The 16019-nt window shown below is 48.2% G+C and overlaps 1 long non-coding RNA gene across 1 annotated transcript; it reads left to right on the top strand.

Moving 5' to 3' along the window:
• Positions 1 to 742: 742 nt before the first annotated feature.
• Positions 743 to 8629, top strand: LOC147091252 (uncharacterized). Its single transcript, XR_015075137.1, has 3 exons — positions 743 to 991; positions 3288 to 3372; positions 8375 to 8629. It is a non-coding gene; the product is annotated as an uncharacterized LOC147091252 (long non-coding RNA).
• The last annotated feature ends 7390 nt before the right edge of the window (positions 8630 to 16019 follow it).

Below are 16019 nucleotides of genomic sequence, written 5' to 3'. Positions count from 1 at the left end.
TGATGGGGTGGGGGGCAGAGAGGGAGAGGTTGATGGGGCTGGGGAGAGAGGGAGAGGTTGATGGGGTGGGGGGGAGAGAGGGAGAGGTTGATGGGGGTGGGGAGAGAGGGAGAGGTTGATGGGGGGGAGAGAGGGAGAGGTTGATGGGGGGGTGGAGAGAGGGAGAGGTTGATGGGGGGGAGAGAGGGAGAGGTTGATGGGGGTGGGGAGAGAGGGAGAGGTTGATGGCGGGGGGCTGGTGGAGAGGGAAGAATCTGCCGTTTGGGACAGGAGTGCAGAGAGTGCAGAGAGACTGAGGTTCTTGGATATTGGTGTGTTGCTCTGCCTCCTGGTAAGTTTTAAATAGTCGATTTATTGCATCACTTGATTTACACTGTTTGACTTCCTTTGTCCAACTAACAAGGATGTTCAAAATGGCTGGCTTTATACCGCAGCAGATGTACCCGCCCCCTTTATTACCACCGGACTTGCAAACTTTAATTTTGGTGTGTTGACCTCAGATCAGTGTGGTCCACTGAAATTACCTTGATCTAACACCCGGGTTGCAGGTGTCGCTGGCAAGGCCGGCATTTATTGCCCATCCCTAATTGCCCCCTGAGAAGGTGGCGGTGTGCCGCCGCCTTGAACCGCTGCAGTCCGTGTGGTGAAGGTGCTCCCACAGTGCTGTTAGGGAGGGAGTTCCAGGATTTCGACCCAGCGACGATAAAGGAATGGCGATATATAGACAAGATGGTGTGTGACACATCTGCGCCATTTCTCACATTGTGTTCAATAATGTTTGTGAGGAAGTTGTTCACTTTTTTTACCATTTACGTGCTTTTGACTCCAATCCTTTCCCCTCTCCTGCTATTTGATCTATAATCCCATCTTTTCCCCGCTCCTGCTATTTGCTCTGTAATCCAAACCTTTCCCCTCTTCCTTAAACACTTATCAATCACAGATTTATATTTTCTTTTCTTTTATCTTCCAGAAAATGCAGAGCTGGTACAACGTGAGTATAAAGTGCAATTCTTGATTTTTAATTCTGTGTTTTATGTCTGTGTTGCCTTGCGTTGGTTTGTGCTATTGTTAAATTACAGTTCGAGAACCATTGCTGTGGAATTGTGTGTCACGGTGGGATTAACTAATGCTGCTGCAAGACACGCCAGTATCTCTTTCTTGTCCTTTCTGGACATATGTTCTCATCAATGTGTCTCAAATTTGAGAGAATCCATCACGTCATCTGCATGGAATCTAGAGAACCGGGGAGCCCCTGAGCTGAGATTGTCCGATGGGTCAGAGTGTGAAATCTAAAGCTGGCACTGGCCAGAAGGAAGAGCAGCAGAGCCCAAGTCAAGGAGGCCCTTGCCAAAGGAAATGGCAGAGCCTTCGAACTTTTGCCTAAAAAGAGCCATACTGAAATCTCTGGATCTCATTTCCCTTGGGATTCCTGGATACCAAATAAATAGGGGCAATTTCCTTGGTCTAGACTGGATACAATCCCAGGCCCGATAGGTGTGTGCTGGGCTCTACGCCCAGGCACCATTCCACTTTCCTTATATATATCTGTTTAGAGAAGAGTAGATCCCAGCTAATCACTTATTGATGAGTAAATAAGTGCAGTACTGAGGGAGGACAGCACTGTCGGAGGGGTAGTACTGAGGGAGCGCTGCACTGTCGGAGGGGCAGTACTGAGGGAGGACCGCACTGTCGGAGGGGCAGTACTGAGGGAGCGCCGCACTGTCGGAGGGGTAGTACTGAGGGAGCGCTGCACTGTCGGAGGGGCAGTACTGAGGGAGCACCGCACTGTCGGAGGGGCAGCACTGAGGGAGCGCCGCACTGTCGGAGGGGCAGCACTGAGGGAGCGCTGCACTGTCGGAGGGGCAGTATTGAGGGAGCACCGCACTGTCGGAGGGGCAGTACTGAGGGAGCGCCGCACTGATGGAGGGGCAGCACTGAGGGAGTGCCGCACTGTCGGAGGGGCGGTACTGAGGGAGTGCCACACTGTCGGAGGGTCAGTACTGAGGGAGTGCCGCACTGTCGGAGGGGTAATACTGAGGGAGCACCGCACTGTCGGAGGGGCAGTACTGAGGGAGCGCTGCACTGTCGGAGGGGCAGTACTGAGGGAGCAGCGCACTGTCGGAGGGGCAGTACTGAGGGAGCACTGCACTGTCGGAGGGGCAGTACTGAGGGAGCGCTGCACTGTCGGAGGGGCAGCACTGAGGGAGTGCCGCACTGTCGGAGGGGCAGTACTGAGGGAGTGCCACACTGTTGGAGGGTCAGTACTGAGGGAGCGCCGCACTGTTGGAGGCTCAGTACTGAGGGAGTGCCACACTGTCGGAGGGGCAGTACTGAGGGAGAGCCGCACTGTTGGAGGGGCAGTACTGGGGGAGCGCCGCACTGTCGGAGGGGCAGTACTGAGGGAGCGCCGCACTGTCGGAGGGGCAGTACTGAGGGGGGGCTGTACTGAGGGAGTGCCGCACTGTCGGAGGGGCAGTACTGAGGGAGCGCAGTAGTGAGGGAGCGCCGCACTGTCGGAGGGGCAGTACTGAGGGAGCGCCGCACTGTCGGATGGGCAGTACAGAGGGAGTGCCGCACTGTTGGAGGGGCAGTACTGAGGGAGCGCCGCACTGTCGGAGGGGCAGTACTGAGGGGGGGCAGTATTGAGGGAGCGCCGCACTGTCGGAGGGGCAGTACTGAGGGAGTGCAGTACTGAGGGAGCGCCGCACTGTCGGAGGGGCTGCACTGAGGGAGTGCTGCACTGTCGGAGTTGCAGTCTTTCGGATGAGACGTTAACACGAGGGCCCCGCCTGCCATTTCAGGTGGATGCAAAAGTTCCCGCAGCCACTATTTCAAAGAAGCGCAGGATGTTGTCCAGTTGTCCTGGGGCCAATATTTATCCCTCAATCAACATCGCTAAAACAGAATATTGTTTGTGGGATCTTGTGCGCTAACTGGCCGATGGGCTGAGAGATGGTCACTGCAGTTAATGTGCTGTGATCGCGCTTCTCGTGACTCCAGTTGCATGTTCATTTCTTTTAATTGCCATCCTGCTTAAATTAACGTCGCTCAGTCATGCTAAGTCTGAGGTTTGCTTTGATTTCTGTTACATATTCCATTAGTTTTCCAAAAAGGAGAAGGATTGAACTGTGTGTCTCCTTCATATTGCAAGATGCATGGAAACCATTTTAGAGCCTGCATTTTCAGTGACTTGACAGCTGTGTACGTATTTGTAATAAGGTTGATTGGATAGGAAGAGCGGTGTTTGATCCAGATATTCCTCTGGAGAAATTGTATCTTTCTTCCAGGTGTTGAGCCCCACATACAAACAGCGGAACGAAGACTTTCACAAACTGTTCAAGAAGCTGCCCGATTCAGAGCGACTGATTGAGGGTGAGGCCGATTGTGGGTGTGAGGCGGGTGTTGGGCGGGACCGGCGGTGGGCGAGGCAGAGTGTAGGTTCGAGTGACAGTAGGGTATTGATGAGAGTCACGTTTTGTTTGAGGGGGAAACAGTGAGCCTCAATGTTGACATCAGAAATACTTGTTCTGACTGTAGATTTTGACCCAGGGGTACAGGCTGGGGCTGACTGTAGATACTGACACAGGGGTACAGGCTGGGGCTGACTGTAGATACTGACACAGGGGTACAGGCTGGGGCTGACTGTAGATACTGACCCAGGGGTACAGGCTGGAGCTGACTGTAGATACTGACCCAGGGGTACAGGCTGGGGCTGACTGTAGATACTGACCCAGGGGTACAGGCTGGAGCTGACTGTAGATACTGACCCAGGGGTACAGACGGGGCTGACTGTAGATACTGACCCAGGGGTACAGGCTGGGGCTGACTGTAGATACTGACCCAGGGGTACAGACTGGGGCTGACTGTAGATACTGACCCAGGGGTACAGACTGGGGCTGACTGTAGATACTGACCCAGGGGTACAGACTCGGGCTGACTGTAGATACTGACCCAGGGGTACAGACTGGGGCTGACTGTAGATACTGACCCAGGGGTACAGACTGGGGCTGACTGTAGATACTGACCCAGGGGTACAGACTGGGGCTGCTAGGTGATGTTTGCAGTGTGATATAACATGTATTAATTGTCTTTCATGAATGGGGAGTGATGTTACAATTGGTTGATATTTTCCTGTGCGCGGTATTTAGTGTACTGATGGATGCGTCCGCATCAAATTCCGTTTTTTGTTGCTCCTTTTGACCTCTGTTGAGCCCAGCGCTGCTCGGGCCTCTCAGCGCTGCTCGGGATCCTTGGTGCTCACTCGTCCGACAGCTGCCTGTGGACGGAAGCTACTTTCACCTCTCCTGTGACTTGTGTCAGGTGTAAATCAAGGATCTGGTGAGAAAAGGAGCCAAATGATTCTGGTGCAACCCAAATTGAACAAAGGTCTTCGTTGCATTTGCTGCTACCTGCACACAATTTATCAGACACTGAATTCACCCTGGCGTGATGGGATTTTAAATCTTGACTTTAAATGGCTGTTCACTCCTCCTCTATAACCATGTCCCAAATAACAGGACTCCCGTCCTCTATAACCATGTCCCTAGTAACAGGACTTCCGTCCTCTATAACCATGTCCCCAGTAACAGGACTCCCGTCCTCTATAACCATGTCCCCAGTAACAGGACAACCGTCCTCTATAACCATGTCCCTAGTAACAGAACTCCCGTCCTCTATAACCATGTCCCCAGTAACAGGACTCCCGTCCTCTATAACCATGTCCCCAGTAACAGGACTCCCGTCCTCTATAACCATGTCCCCAGTAACAGGACTCCCGTCCCCTATAACCATGTCCCCAGTAACAGGACTCCCGACCTCTATAACCATGTCCCCAGTAACAGAACATAAGAAATAGGAGCAGGAGTAGGCCAGTCGGCCCCTCGAGCCTGCTCCGCCATTCAATAAGATCATGGCTGATCTGATCCTAACCTCAAATCTACTTCCACTCTCCATCCCACCCGAACCCATGTGATCTCCCGGGAGAGGAGAAAAACCAGATAAAAAAAACCAGTGGCCAATTTGGGAGAAAAAATCTGGGAAATTCCTCTCCGACCCATCTAGGTGATCGAAACTCGTCCAGGAGATCACTCTGTCCCTGTATTTCCTGCAGTACTTACCTTCTGTAAAAGGTGATCTCCACCCAAGTCAGGAACAGGCCCAATTTACTCTTGAAGGACTAACACAGAATTAGAACACAAGAAGTAGGAGCAGAACCAGGCTACACGGCCCCTGGCCCGCTCCGCCACCCACAGGGCCATGACCATTCCGAACCTAGACTCATGTCCAATTTCCTGCCCGCTCCCCGTAACCCCTAATTCCCTTTACTTCGAGGAAACTGTCTATTTCTGTTTTAAATATATTTAATGATGTAGCTTCCACAGCTTTCTGGGGCAGCAAATTCCACAGACCTACTACCCTGTGAATGAAGATGTTTCTCCTCATCTCAGTTATGAAAGAGCAGCCCCTTATTCTAAGATTATGCCCCCAGTTCTAGTTTCACCCATCATTGGAAACATCCTCACCGCATCCACCCGATCAAGCCCCTTCACAATCTTATATGTTTCAATAAGATCGCCTCTCATTCTTCTGAACTCCAATGAGTAGAGTCCCAATCTACTCAACCTCTCCTCATATGTCCACCCCCTCATCCCCGGGATTAACCGAGTGAACCTTCTTTGTCCTGCCTCGAGAGCAAGTATGTCTTTTCTTAAGTATGGACACCAAAACTGTATGCAGTATTCCAGGTGCGCTCTCACCAATACCTTGTATAACTGCAGCAATACCTCCCTGTTTTTATATTCTATCCCCCTAGCAATAAAAGCCAACATTCCATTGGCCTTCTTGATCACCTGCTGCACTTGCATACTAACTTTTTGAGTTTCGTGCACCAGGACCCCCAGATCCCTTTGTACTGCAGTACTTTCCAGTTTCTTGCCATTAAGATAATAACTTGCTCTATGATTTTTCCTGCCAAAGTGCATAACCTCACACTTTCCAGTATTGTATTCCATCTGCCAAATCTCTGCCCACTTACTTAGCCTGTCTATGTCCCCTTGCAGGTTTTTTATGTCCTCCTCACTCACTACTTTCCCTCCCATCTTAGTATCATCTGCAAACTTTGATATGTTACACTCGGTCCCCTCCTCCAAATCGTTAATATAGATTGTAAAGAGTTGGGGACCCAGCACTGACCCCTGCGGAACACCACTAGTTACTGATTGCCAGTCTGAGAATGAACCATTTATCCCAACTCTCTGCCTTCTGTTAGATAGCCAATCCTCTATCCATGCCAGAATATTACCCCCAATCCCGTGATTTTTTATCTTAAGCAATAATCTTTTGTGTGGCACCTTATCAAATGCCTTTTGGAAGTCTAAATACACTACGTCCACTGGTTCCCCTTTATCCACCCTATATGTTACTTCCTCAAAGAACTCCAGCAAATTTGTCAAACATGACTTCCCCTTCATAAAACCATGCTGACTTTGTCTTATTAAATTATGATTATCCAAATGTCCTGTTACTGTCTCCTTAATAATGGACTCCAAAATTTTAACTGCCACAGATGTTAGGCTAACCGGTCTATAGTTTCCAGCCTTCTGTCTACTGCCCTTTTTAAATAAGGGTGTTACATTAGCAGTTTTCCAGTCTGCCGGGACCTTTGCCGAGTCCAGGGAGTTTTGGAAAATTATTACCAATGCATCCACAATCCCTACCGCCACTTCCCTCAAGACCCTAGGATGTAAGCCATCAGGTCCAGGTGATTTATCCAGCTTGAGTCCCATTATTTTACCGAGTACCACTTCCTTAGTGATTTTTATCGTGTTTAGCTCCTCCCCCCCTTTAGCCCCCTGTTTGTCCAGTGTTGGGATATTCTTAGTGTCTTCTACTGTAAAGAGTGATATAAAATATTCATTCAGTGTTTTTGCCATCTCCATATTTCCCACCATTATTTTCCCGGTCTCATCCTCTAAGGGACCAACATTTACTTTAGCCACCCTTTTTCTTTTTATATAACTATAAAAACTCTTACTATCTGTTTTTATATTTTTTGCTAATTTACTTTCATAATCTATCTTCCCTTTCTTAATCTTTTTGTCATTTTTTGCTCTCTTTTAAAGTTTTCCCAATCCTCTATCCTCCCACTAGATTTGGCTACCTTATATGCCCTTGTTTTTAGTCGAATACTATCCTTAATTTCTTTACTTAGCCACGGATGGCTGTCTTTTCTTTTACACCCTTTTCTTCTCAGTGGAATATATTTTTTTTGGAAGTTGTAAAATAACTCCTTAAATGTACACCACTGATCATGTATCGTCTTACCCTTTAATCTATTTTCCCAATCCACTCTACTCAATTCCGCTCTCATACCTTCATAGTCTCCTTTATTCAAGCTTAGCACGCTTGCTTGAGATCTAACCTTCTCACCCTCGAATTGAATATGGAATTCAACCATGTTATGTCCAAGGGGATCCTTTACTAGGACATTTTTAATTAATCCTGTCTCGTTACACAGGACCAGATCTAAGGTTGCTTGCCCCCTGGCCGGTTCAGTTACATACTGCTCAAGAAATCCATCCCTAATACACTCAATTAACTCATCCTCAAGGCAGCCCTGCCCAATTTGATTTGTCCAATTAATATGATAGTTAAAATCCCCCATAATTATAGATGTTCCCTTATTACAAGCCTCAACTATTTCCTGATTGATACTCCGTCCAACAGAGTTGCCACTGTTCGGAGGCCTATAGACTACGCCCACTAGTGTTTTTTTCCCCTTATTATTCCTTACCTCCACCCAAACTGTTTCATTATCCTGATCTTTTGACCCAATATTATTTCTCTGTATTACAGTGATTCCTTCCTTTTGGACTCCCCAGCCTTCGGGAACATGCTTCCTGCATCTAGTCTGTCCAGTCCTGTCAGAATTTTATAAGTTTCAATGAGATCCCCTCTCATTCTTCTAAACTCCAGCGAGTATAAGCCCAATCGACCTAATCTCTCCTCATACGTCATTCCTGCCATCCCAGGTATCAGCCTGGTGAATCTTCGCTGAACTCCCTCCATGGCAAGAACATCCTTCCTCAGATAAGGCGACCAAAACTGCACACAATACTCAAGATGTGGTCTCACCAAGGCCCTGTACAACTGCAGCAAGATATCCTTGTTCCTGTACTCGAACCTTCTTGCTATGAAGGCCAACATACCATTTGCCTTCTTAACCGTCTGCTGCTCCTGTTACCTGGGGAGAAAGCTAGTTATCACCGGCAAGCTCCAAATAATGCAGATTGTCAACAGGTTAGATGAGTGTACCTTTGTCGTCAGTGTGTGTGAACTAACAGCTCCCTCCATTTCCGGTTATTTATTTGATTAGGCACATGATACTGATGCAGAGTCTCTTGTCGGGTTTCTCGAAGGCATCAAATGGATTCTTCGGGAAGTTGGGAGATTGTGAACCATTTGAGTGATAGCTGGGACTTGACGGAGAAGGAGACCATCAATGGGGAATGACGTTAGACCTAAGCAGCTCAGCTAGCCTGAATCTCCCACCTCTGTCAGGACAAACTGCTCATGACACTGCACTATATCTCAAGGAGGTGGATGGATACTGGCGAGATGATGTACTTCGCTGATGCATAGATACATAGATACATAGAGATAGGAACAGGAGTAGGCCATTCGGCCCTTCGAGCCTGCTCCGCCATTCAATGAGATCATGGCTGATCTTACCAGTTCAGTACCCCGTCCCCGCCTTTTCTCCGTAACCCTTAATCCCCTTAGCCTTCAGAAATATATCCAATTCTCTCTTGAAAATATTTATTGAATTAGCCTTCACAGCCCTCTGTGGCAGGGAATTCCACAGGCTCACCACTCTTTGAGTGAAGAAATTCTTCCTCATCTCTGTTTTAAATGATTTGCCCGCTATTTTTAGACTGTGGCCCCTGGTTCTGTGCTCCCCGGCCATTGGAAACATTCTCTCTGAATTCAGCCTGTCCAGGCCTGCCATAATTTTATATGTTTCGATGAGATCCCCTCTCAATCTTCTAAACTCCAGTGAGTACAAGCCCAAACTATTTAATCTCTCTTCGTAGGTCATTCCCGCCATTCCAGGTATCAGCCTGGTGAATCGCCGTTGCACTCTTTCCATGGCAAGTACATCCTTCCGCAGATGGGGCGACCAAAACTGTACACATTTCTCCAGATGCGGTCTCACCAGCACTTTGTACAGCTGTAGTAAGGTATCCCTATTCCTATACTCGAACCCCCTTGATATGAAGGCCAACATACCATTTGCCTTCTTAATCGCCTGTTGCACCTGCATGCTCTCCTTCAGTGACTGGTGCACAAGAACACCCAGGTCCCTCTGCACTTCCCCATCTCCCAATCTATTGCCATTTAGATAATAATCTACCCTCCTGTTTTTACCCCCAAAGTGGATAACCTCGCATTTATCCACATTATAGTGCATCTGCCACGTATCCGCCCATTCCCCCAACCTGTCCAAATCGCACTGTAGCCTCCTGACATCCTCATCAGAGCCCACCCCTCCTCCTAGTTTAGTGTCGTCAGCGAATTTGGAAATATTGCATCCAATTCCCTGATCCAGATCATTTATATATATTGTGAACAGCTGGGGTCCCAGGACAGATCCTTGCGGCACCCCGCTGGTCACTGCCTGCCACTCCGAAAACGAGCCGTTTATTCCAACTCTCTGTTTTCTATCCGCCAGCCAGTTCTCTATCCACGTTAATACTTTGCCCCCAATTCCATGAGCCTTAATTTTGCATGATAATCTTTTGTGTGGAACCTTATCGAAGGCTTTCTGGAAGTCAAGGTACACCACATCCACTGGCTCTCCCCCATCTATTTTACCAGTTACTTCCTCAAAAAATTCCAGCAGATTAGTCAAACACGGTTTACCCTTTGTAAATCCATGTTGACTCTGTCCGATCCTTTCCCCATTTGTCAAGTGCTCCGCTATTTTATCCTTAATAATGGACTCTAGCATTTTGCCCACAACCGATGTAAGGCTTACTGGTCTATAATTCCCTGCTTTCTCTCTACCCCCCTTTTTAAATATTGGGGTAACATTAGCTACCCTCCAATCCATGGGTACTGTTCCCGAGTCAATGGATTTCCGGAAGATGATCCTTAGAGCATCTGCTATCTCCAGGGCCACCTCCTTAAGTACCCTAGGATGTAGTTTATCAGGCCCCGGGGATTTGTCGGCCTTCAGTCCCCTCAACTTACCCAACACCATATCCCTAGAGATACTAATTTCTGTCAGCTCCTCCCTCTCATTAGTCCCCATGTTTGCCGATATTCCTGGGAGGTTATTTGTGTCCTCCTTTGTGAATACAGAACCAAAGTATGAGTTTAATTGGTCAGCCATTTCCTTATTCTCCATTATATATTCTCCCGAATCGGACTGCAAGGGACCGACTTGGGATTTTACCAGTCTTTTCCTCCTGATATACCGATAAAAGCTTTTGCAGTCTGTCTTTATGTTTGCTGCAAGTTTACTTTCGTATTCTATTTTCCCCTTCCTGATTAATCCCTTTGTCCTCTTTTGCTGTATCCTGTACTGCCCCCAATCTTCCGGTCTGGTGCTTTTTTTTGCCAGTTGATATGCCCTTTTTTTTGATTTTATGCTGTCCCTAATTTCCCTCGTTATCCACGGTTGAGTCACCTTTTTAGGTTTATTTTTATGCCAAACCGGTATAAACATGTTCTGGAATTCTTCCATTCTATCTTTGAATGCTTGCCATTGTCTATCCACTGTCAATCCCCCCAGAAACACCACCCAATCAATCTTACCCAATTCCCGTCTCATACCCTCGTAATTCCCTTTATTTAAGTTCTGGACCTTAGTCTCTGATTCAATTTCCTCACTCTCCATCTCGACTGAGAGCTCGATCATATTATGATCGCTCTGACCCAAGGGGCCTCGTACAAGAAGATTGCTGATAAGTCCCTTCTCATTGCACAATACCCAGTCTAAAATGGCCTGATCTCGAGTCGGCTCCTCGACATATTGGTCCAGATAACCGTCCCGAAAACATTCCAGGAATTCCTCCTCCTCAGAATTTTTACTAATTTGGTTAGTCCAATCAATATGTAAATTAAAGTCACCCATGATGACAGCTGTGCTCTTATCGCACGCTTCTCTAATTTCCCTTTTTATGCCTTCCCTCACCTCCATATTACTATTTGGAGGCCTATATATCACACCCACTAACGTTTTCCTCCCCTTGCTATTTCTCATTTCTACCCATACAGATTCCGTTTCGTCCGAGTTAATATCCTTCCTTTCCATTGCATTAATCCCCTCCTTTACCAGCAATGCTACCCCACCTCCCCTACCTTTTTGCCGATCCTTCCTAAATATTGTATATCCCTGGATGTTAAGTTCCCAGCCTTGCCCACCCTGCAGCCACGTTTCTGTAATCCCAATCAAATCATACTTGTTTACCTCTATTTCCACAACTAATTCATCCACCTTGTTCCTAATGCTTCTAGCATTAAGATACAAAGCCTTCAGGCTTGCTTTTTTCACACTCTCATTATGAATTAGTTTGGCCCTTTGTGTTTCTCTCCTTTGCTTGTTGCTTCTCACCTTTCTACCATCTATTTCTGACTTCATATGACTTCCCTCTTTTCCACTACCTAGGTTCCCATCCCCCTGCCAAATTAGTTTAAATCCTCCCGAACCGCCCTAGAAAATATTACCCCGAGGACATCGGCTCCCTCACAGTTCAGGTGTAGACCGTCCCCTTGGTACAGGTCACTCCTCCCCAAGAACTGGTTCCAATGCCTCAGGAATTTAAATCCCTCTCCCTTGCACCACTGCTCAAGCCACGTATTTAGCTTATCTATCTTACTCTCTCTAAACTTATTAGCTCGTGGCACTGGTAGCAATCCAGAGATTACTACCTTTGAGGTCCTACTTTTCAATTTAGCTCCTAACTCCCTAAATTCAGCTTGTAGGACCTCCTCCCTCTTTTTACCTACATCGTTGGTACCTACATGTACCACGACAACTGGCTGATCCCCCTCCCCCTTCAGAATGCTCTGCACCTGCTCCGAGACATCCTTGACCCTTGCACCAGGGAGGCAACATACCATCTTGGAGTCTCGGTCTCGGCCACAGAAACTCCTATCTATCCCCCTTACAATTGAATCCCCATCACTATAGCCCTATCCCTCTTTTTCCCGCCCTTCTGTGCAGCAGAGCCAGTCATGGTGCCCTGAACCTGGCTGCTGGTGCCTTCCCCTGATAAGTCATCTCCCCCAACAGTACCCAAAACGGTAAACCTGTTTTGGAGGGAGATGACCGCAGGTGACTCCTGCACTACCTTCCTGCCTTTACCCTGCCTTTTGGTCACCCATTTACTGTCTGAGCTAGCCTAGTCCATGCTAGGGGAGAGTATACATGGGCTGTGGGAGGAGATTAAAGGGGTGGATGGAGTCCATGATAGGGGAGAGTGTACATGGACTGTGGGAGGAGATTAAATGGGTGGGTAGAGTCCGTGATAGGGGAGAGTGTGGGCTGTGGGAGGAGATTAAATGTGTGGGTAGATTCCGTGATAGGGGAGAGTGTACATGGACTGTGGGAGGAGATTAAATGGGTGGGTAGAGTCCATGATAGGATATGAGTGTACATGGGCTGTGTGAGCAGATTAAATGGGTGGGTAGAGTCCATGATAGGGGAGAGTGTACATGGGCTGTGGGAGGAGATTAAATGGGTGGGTAGAGTCTATGACAGGGGAGAGTGTACATGGGCCGTGGGAGGAGATTAAATGGGTGGGTAGAGTCCATGATAGGTGAGAGTGTACATGGGCTGTGGGAGGAGATTAAATGAGTGGGTAGAGTCCATGATAGGGGAGAGTGTACATGGGTTGTGGTAGGAGATTCAATGGGTGGGTAGAGTCCATGATAGGGGAGAGTATACATGGGCTGTGGGAGGAGATTAAATGGATGGAGTCCATGATAGGGGAGAGTATACATGGACTGTTGGAGGAGATTAAATGGATGGGTAGAGTCCATGATAGGGGAGAGTGTGGGCTGTGGGAGGAGATTAAATGTGTGGGTAGTGTCCGTGATAGGGGAGAGTGTACATGGACTGTGGGAGGAGATTAAATGGGTGGGTAGAGTCCATGATAGGGTAGAGTGTACATGGGCTGTGGGAGGCGATTAAATGGGTGGGTAGAGTCTATGAGAGGGGAGAGTGGACATGGGCTGTTGGAGGAGATTAAATGGGTGGGTAGAGTCTATGAGAGGGGAGAGTGTACATGGGCTGTGGGAGGAGATTAAATGGGTAGGTAGAGTCCATGATGGGGAGAGTGTACATGGACTGTGGGAGGAGATTAAGTGGGTGGGTAGAGTCCATGATAGGGTAGAGTGTACATGGGCTGTGTGAGGAGATTAAATGGGTGGGTTGTGTCTATGATAGGGGAGAGTGGACATGGGCTGTGGGAGGAGATTAAATGGGTGGGTAGAGTCCATGATAGGGTAAAGAGTACATGGACTGTGGGAGGAGATTAAGTGGGTGGGTAGATCCCATGATAGGGTAGAGTGTACATGGACTGTGGGAGGAGATTAAATGGGTGGGTAGATCCCATGATAGGGGAGAGTGTATATGGACACTGGGAGGAGATTAAATGGGTGGGTGGAGTCCATGATAGGGGAGAGTGTACATGGACTGTGGGAGGAGATTAAGTGGGTGGGTAGATCCCATGATAGGGTAGAGTGTACATGGACTGTGGGAGGAGATTAAATGGGTGGGTAGATCCCATGATAGGGGAGAGTGTATATGGACTCTGGGAGGAGATTAAATGGGTGGGTAGAGTCCATGATAGGGGAGAGTGTACATGGACTGTGGGAGGAGATTAAATGGGTGGGTAGAGCCCATGATAGGGTAGAGTGTATATTATGTCCGTGTGTAATTGAGACACGGACTGCAGGAGTTGGTTATAACAGGTCTTTACTGAGTGGAGACAAACTGGAACTAACTATGCAAAGTTACTACACAGGCTAATATACAGGGGTGGTCACTACTGGTACTGCAGTATACAGGGGCTGCAGAATATAGTTCCTTCTGCAAAGTACATACACTACAATTCCTCCCCTTTTAGCTAAACAGTACATAACATTCGATTAATAATTAAATAACATATTTACAATTACAGTTGTCATATACATTATCTGAAGTTAAGCAATTATAAGTTCAGTCTTTGAGGAGGCTTCCTGATTCTGTCTGGCTAACGCCTCTTTGGGGTGTCAGGTTCTTCTGGCAGAGTTGAATCGGAATCAACGTCGTTGTTGGGTTCGTCTGCTTCCAATATTCCCGATTCTGAGGTAGATGCAATTGGTACTTCGGTTTCATCACCAGGTGTATCGGATCGTGGTGTGGAATTGACGTTTTCCAGTGACTCTAGAATCTGGTCAGCATGGCATCTTACAATGCTCACTCCAACGTCCACGGTATACATTAGAGGTCCTTGCCGTGTACAGATCGTGCCTGGCTGCCATTTCTCTGTGCGGTAGTCCCGGGCCAAAACTGGTTGACCTATCTTAAAACTCCTGGTCGGCCTTTCATTCATATTCTGAAACTGCCTGTTCTCCACATCTCTTCTGATGTTTGGCTTAACCAAATCCAAGCGGCATCGTAGTCTTCGATTGAAGACCATCATGGCTGGAGTTTGGTCGGTAACCGCATGTGTCGCATTCCGGTAGGCAAACAAGAAGTTATCCACCTTGTGTTGTAGGGGTATGTCTTCATTACACAGGCAGCACAGGCGGCTTCTAGCCAAGTGCTCAGTTGTGCCGTGCATTCACTGGCTGGTGTCATGCGGACACAGACCAGGGCCACACGGGCACTAACTGCTGCCACCCTCGCTGGATTGGCCAGGCATCGCCAGGGCACTCGCCGCGCCGCAGCAGCCCAGCAGTCTGTGCTTCAGCAGATTGCTGCGCATGCTGCAGTGCTGGCCTGTGCGAGTGCCAATGTATCAGGCGACCAGGGAGTACCTGTGATCTGTCAGGTTGGTAGCATTCCTGCAGCCGAAACTGTCACTCCTCCATTGCAGCTGCCACCAGCCGCTGGACAGACTGCTGCCGCCCAAGCAGAGTTGGAGCAGTCAGCAGCCGGCCCCTCCAGTCCCAGAGCTGGTCCAGGCCGACCCCCAAGGGCATCTGCCGTCTCACCATCTGACCCTCAGCAGCCTTCACCCAGCCTTGCTGCAGCCACTGGGGTCCCATTGAGGAGGAGCTGCAGGGCGGGCAGGGGCCAGTCATGGATGCGAACTGCATCACCCTTGCGGGGGAAAAAGTAGAAGGTGTGGCCAAATGTTTTGTTTCACTTGTAAAGGCTGATACTGGTGTCTTTGTTTTACTTGTGAAGGCCGAGACTGGTCTATTTGTTTTTTTGGAAAGGCCGAGACTGGTCTATTTGTTTTTTTGGAAAGGCCGAGACTGGTCTATTTGTTTTTTTGGTGGGGGCTTCTCTCCATTAGTTTGTTATGTGGGAAGGGCACAGAGGTATCAAAGTAATAAATTGGAACAACATGAATGGTTTAATATTAGGAGAGAGGAAGATAACCGAATGGGTTACTCTGGTTTATGTAACTTGTTCCACCTTAAGAGAACGTAAACCTGTTCCACCTTAAGAGATGTACTATCTTCTCTGGCTGCTGTATACAGTAATACCAGTGGTGACCACACCGGTATATAAGGGCTGTGTAGTAATTTGCTGGGTAGTACAGCCCTAACCTCTGAATAGTAAAGACCTATTGAAAAGTTATTCTTGTAGTCTGTGTCAGTAATTGACCTTAAATATAACTGGAACACACAGACTTAACAGTGGTGACGAGCCCGATCTTACCCTGAGGCAGTTAACATCCATGGCAGCTTCGTCCTCAGAATGGGCGTCGAGAAGAGGCATCCACCCTCATCATCCTGCTGAACAGCACGTCGCGCGGGAGGCATTGAGGACCCGGAGTGAAGAAGAGAAATTCTGA

The sequence above is a fragment of the Somniosus microcephalus genome, unplaced genomic scaffold (assembly GCF_052327205.1).
Source record: "Somniosus microcephalus isolate GS21.2 unplaced genomic scaffold, FLI_Smic_1.0 unresolved_chr3, whole genome shotgun sequence".
Lineage (NCBI taxonomy): Eukaryota > Metazoa > Chordata > Chondrichthyes > Squaliformes > Somniosidae > Somniosus > Somniosus microcephalus.
This window is presented reverse-complemented; position numbering and strand designations above follow the sequence as displayed.